Source organism: Bos taurus, chromosome 7, assembly GCF_002263795.3.
Source record: "Bos taurus isolate L1 Dominette 01449 registration number 42190680 breed Hereford chromosome 7, ARS-UCD2.0, whole genome shotgun sequence".
In the NCBI taxonomy this organism is placed as follows: Eukaryota; Metazoa; Chordata; class Mammalia; order Artiodactyla; family Bovidae; genus Bos; species Bos taurus.
In genome coordinates, this window is record NC_037334.1 from 82,776,526 (window position 1) to 82,782,159 (window position 5,634).

The 5,634-nt window shown below is 40.8% G+C and overlaps 1 non-coding gene across 1 annotated transcript; it reads left to right on the top strand.

Moving 5' to 3' along the window:
* The first annotated feature begins 5,313 nt into the window (after window positions 1–5,313).
* Window positions 5,314–5,420, top strand: LOC112447590 (U6 spliceosomal RNA). The gene has a single exon (XR_003035789.1). It is a non-coding gene; the product is annotated as a U6 spliceosomal RNA (small nuclear RNA).
* Window positions 5,421–5,634: the final 214 nt, after the last annotated feature.

A 5,634-nucleotide genomic window follows, 5' to 3' on the forward strand; every position in this document is an offset into this window, starting at 1 on the left:
ATTTTAGTTCCCTGACCAGGGATCGAACTCACACCCCTTGCATTGGTAAGGTGGAGTCTTAACCACTGGACCACTGGGGAAGTCCTATACTTAGTTTCTTATCTGGTTTGTTTTCTTAGAGTTCCTATGTGTTTTGTTTTGGTTTGTTTTGTTTCTTACTTTGCCCTTTCTGTCTCCTAGATTGTTTTAGTATCTCAAGAATAGTATTAAATATTTTTTCCTTTAAAATCTTTTCCCAAGCCTTCCATTATCCTGCTCCAGGTTTTTCTGATCTCTCTCTAGGATGGATCATCACAGTCCTCTCCTAGACTGGATCGTCTGTTAGACCTTACCTCTTGTTCTTTTCTTGGTTTACTGTCTCATTGTGCTATAGTATATCCTCAAGCAATATCCTAAGACATAGGATAGTCCCTTTCAGGGGAGCTACATTTTTTAAGTTTTTTTTAAATGTGTCCTTCTTTGGACAGTTGGCTTGACTGCTTTTAGCATTTTAAGTTGAACAGAATTTCCACTTAAAGCTTTGAAGGCATTCCTCCATTATCTTCTAGCGTTCAAAATGGTTGACTGGATAACCAGTGCCAAACTTACACTTGCTATTTTGTTGATGTGCTGTTTCTTCTCCTTGGAAATTACTAGGATAATTTTTCCCCATGATATTCTGAAAATCTATGACAATATAACAGTGTGGGCTTTAATATTTGATGTACTGGGGACTCCCTGGCCTTATTTAGCCTGAAGACTTTTTGTCTTCTACTCTAGGAAATCTCCTTTCTTGTTTCCTCCCTTCTGTCTCCCCTGTTCTGTTTCTAAAATGCCTATGAGCAGGATGTTGAGCTTTCGAATAAGTGCATATGTGAATATATGTCTTACAACATTTCTCTCATATTTTCTGTCTTTTTAACATTTGGGTTTTTATTCTAGAAAGTTCACTCAACCATCTTCTAACCACTCATTTTCTTACTTTCTATGTTTTAGTTTCAGACAACATATTTTAAAGTGCCTAGAGCTCCTTTTTGTTCTCTCATTTTCCTTTTTCATTGCATCCTGTTTTGTTTATGGGTGCAGCAGAGTCTTCTCTAATTTCTCTAATACAGATTAGAAGAGTTTTTTCCTGAATTCTGAATTAACTATCTCCTCTGCTGCTGCTGCTGCTAAGTCGCTTCAGTCGTGTCCGACTCTGTGCGACCCCATAGACGGCAGCCCACCAGGCTCCCCCGTCCCTGGGATTCTCCAGGCAAGAACACTGGAGTGGGTTGCCATTTGCTTCTCCAATGCATGAAAGTGAAAAGCGAAAGAGAAGTCACTTAGTCGTGTCTGACTCTTAGCAACCCCGTGGACTGCAGCCTACCAGGCTCCTCCACCCCCGGGATTTTCCAGGCAAGAGTACTGGAGTGGGGTGCCATTGCCTTCTCCGAACTATCTCCTCTAGGATCATTTATTTTTTCCTGTTTGTTAATCTTGATCTTTCTCTTTTTTTTGTTGTTGCAAGCTTTTCTCATATTCAGTGTCCCTTGTTTTTCAATTAGAGTTAAGCACGAGGCCACAGAAGTCAGTCTGTGAGCTCTCTGGTGGTAGTGGGGCTTGTCAACTGGCCAGCCTTCACACTGGGGACTTTAAAATGACAGAACAGGGGCATTTGCCCCAGGGCCTGTCCTGGCTGTCTTGGTTCTCCTTAGATTGTTCATTCAGTACAATGAGAAAGTATCTTCCCCATTTTTCCTTGGTTTGTTTGTTTAAGGAGTGCTGCCTGGCTTCTAGGACCTCTGTGTGCAGGGGAAGCAAAGGCTATGGCAGGGTGGTCAATATTCTGTACTTTAGTTAACCCCCCATTCTGTGTCCCTGCTTCACCCCTACTCTCCCCTGTCCCTGTGATCCTACGAACCACATTCTCCAGTGCTGTGCAAAACTAACGGTTTTCCATCTGTCCTGTAGCTCTCCCCTCCCCTTTCAGGCTTCAGCATCCTCTCCTCCAAATCAACCAATCCCAATCATCCTTGTACTTCTAGGAAAGTATTGAAATGTCAGGTCCGATGATGGTTCCCTTCTCATTGTCTCCAATGTTGAGAGTTTATACTTTCACTATCAGTGTTCCGATTCTACAGTCTTCACTAACAGAATGTGCTAAATGTTGTGGTTTGGCTGTTGGACATTTTATGTAGGCCCATTTTTCTCCAAAATATACCTCTCTTCAGCCTTTCAGTACTGAAGATATCCCTTTCCAGGTCTTCTGATTCTTCCCCCACTATGTAATGAGGCTCAGTTATGGGTTTTTTTAGGAAGTTCTGAGTGATCAGAATATGAAGACAGTGCTAGAAGGATTGCTCTTGCCATAAGCACAGGGGAGGCAAGCTGTAGTCCATCTCAGTGTTGATAGGTGTCTCTGCATGACCTATTTCAAAATTTTCTGCTTTGGTAGACATTTTTGAAAGACTTACTTGGTAATATATTAGGTCACTAGCTAAAGTTGAGAAACTGCCATATCAAGCAACTGAGGTGTTATCATCAAGTTCTGCTACTTGTCACATACAAGTAACTGTGTGTGTAACAGTCATAGAGTCAGGATGTTGCCAACTCCTGCTTTTCCATGGTGCAGTGGGACAGAAAATCCTCCTGTGATGCTCATCCACAGGAATGCGGGTCTCTGTGGCCACTAAAGCAATAAAGTCATGTTATATCACTTTTAAACTTCCCATAAGGAGAAGTATGTATTCCTACATTAAGCATCTATTCCAGTTCAATTAATCCTGCCAGTAAATTGTGCGTGTGCTCAGTCGTTTCAGTCTTGCCCAACTCTTTGTGACCCCATTGACTGTAGCCCACCAGGCTCCTCTGTCCATGGGATTCTCCAGCCAAAAATACTGGAGTGGGCTGCCATGCTCTTCTCCAGGGGATTTTCCAGACCCAGTGATCGAACTCCAGTCTCTTGCATTGCAGGCAGATTCTGTACTCACTGAGCCACCTAGGAAGCCTGCCAGTAAATTGCCAGTATGATAAGTATCCACAAAATACTATTGGAAATGTGCATTTTTAATGTGTAAGTTTATAAAACTTCTTCTTGAAGTGTGATTGTGTTCCCTTGGCATAAAAGCTTTAAGTTCCCTGGCCATGCCCCACTTTTACATTAAAGCTTCCACTCCCTGGAAGATACGTTTTCCCATTTTGAAAGAATCTGGAAATTCTTGTGTGTATTGCTTGATGACTTTATTAAAAATGCAAAATCATGGGCCTCAAGCTCAGAAAAATTGATTTGGAAAAGGTGGACTATGGCCCAGGAATCTGCATTGAAAAAATTGTGCAGATTATTCAAATGCACGACGTGCTTGGATCTTCCTTTAAGAATCTCACTCTAAGATGTACAGGAGAAAAAGGCAGATTAATTAAGAAGCCAGTGTCTTGATAAATAAGAGAAAACAGGGCAGGGAAAATCAGTATGCAGAGGTCTCTAAAAGACTTGAGTCCCACTAGAGCGAAATAGATGGTAATTCTACACATTATACTTGTAAATGTATAACCAAAAAGATACAAAAGTCATTCTCAGGATAATTTCAGTTTTTAAAGAAAAACTCATTTACTTATATAAAGAACTTTTAATTATCACAGTGCCAAACTGTGAAATGACAGTGTTTTCATTCTCTTTGTGAAATACTAATTCTACAGAATCATGTTTCTTCTGCATACTGGATTGACGCGTCTCACCAAACACAAAAGACACACAACCTCAACCTGCCCTTTAAAAATAAATAGTAGTTTTCGCACTTGTCTCTTGCGCTCAGTCTTTCCCAGCATCAGGGTCTTTTCCAATGAGTCAGCTCTTCCTATCAGGTGGGCAAAGTATTGCCGCTTCAGTTTTAGCATCAGTCCTTCCAACAAATATTCAGGGTTGATTCCCTTTAGGATTGACTGGTTCTATCTCCCTGCAGTCCAAGGGTAGGAGGAGAAGGAGGCAACAGAGGATGAGATGTTTGGATGGCATCACCGACTCAATGGATGTGAGTTTGAGCAAACTCCAGGAGATAGTGAAGGACAGGGAAGCCTGTCATCCTGCAGTCCATGGGGTCGCAAAAGTCGGACATGACCTAAGAGACTGAACAATAACAATACATGTCTCTTCCCAAGAAAATCTCTTAGTCTCTGAACCTCTGTATATTTGTTCATTGTGTCAGGGCAAACCGCAATCTCAGACAGAAGTGAACAGGTAAACATGTTGAAACTAGCAGCGCTCCTTAGCTGTCAACTGCTTCACTCAGAGGAAAGATCACCAAAGGGAGCTATCTGGTTGAAGATAAGTATTCAAATAAAGTCAGTATTACATTCAAACTGTTCATTTTATCAAGAACTTCTGCTATTTTTCAATATGTTATCATAAAAGTAAACAGGTAGAAACCTGCAGACTCAAACTCTGAGGGAAGTAAAATGACAGGAGCCTTTGTTAGCTCCTTAAGTAGCTTGCCCTCCTTCTTCCTCTTGTGTGCATCTACTGACAAGCAGTTATGATTGCTTTACAGATATTAAATGCTGCTGGAAAGTTACTCTGATTGAAAAGCCTAGCATGATGGAGCCCCAAGTAACCGTGGCCAGATGCCAAATGAAATTTCCCCTAAACATGACTGTCTTGCCTATTTCCACAATCCCAGACAAGGCTGGCCTCAAATCTGTTTACCACCCACCCCATCCTTTTACTGGTTATAGCAAAAGCCCTTAACTAACTGCCCTTGTTCTCTAAATTGTCCCTTCTGACCTGCATTTCTCACCTGGCTATCAATCTGTGGCCACTGTTTGCTGGCTGACCTGTGGACTGACCTAGCAAAGCTCACATGTGCTCACCTTGCCATTTTAAAGATATTTTGATCCCAAAACGATTAGCTTCTTTTTATATTCAATAGGTAGAAATGTCCTCAATCATTAGGCTTGTCACACAAGAGGGAGGAGAAAATAGAGGTGGTGAAGGGAAAATAAAGGTGTCCCTGGATGTCTGCTGTGAGCCAGCACTGGTTCTGCATTTGAACCCTCCACCCTCCTCCTTCAATAAGGATGGAAATGGGTACAAGTCTTTTCATTCCATTATATATCTTGTGATTCAGACTTCTTTTTTTTTTTTTTTTGGAAAAATGGATCAGTTTACTTATAACATATTGTGGCCAAAAATAAAACTAAAATCAAGAGAAGCGCTAGTTCACTTACATTATATAGGGAGATGAGAATATACAACACCTTATGCCAAGGATCAGTGTATCAACCATCTTCATCCATTCGGAATGCATGTACTGATGGCCTATTCTATGCCTGGCACTGAGTTGAAATGAAGGTCCCACTCTACTCACTTTGGCAGCACAGATAATAAAATTGGAATGAAACAAAGAAGACAAGCATGGCCACTGTGCAAGGATGGCATGCAAACTTGTAAAGCATTCTGTATTAAAAAAGGAAAAGAGAGAGACCCCACTATTACATACATATCAACCGAACTTTAAAAATGTGGTCTTATTCTACCTGCCATTTGAGTTTATTTATTGTAATTTAAAAAAAAAAAAAAAACAGTTTGTCACTTCTTGCCCTTTAGTATCACAAAAGAAGATTTTCTATGTTTTCAAAATCTTCTATGATGGTTCATATGTCATCATTTCTCAAACTATG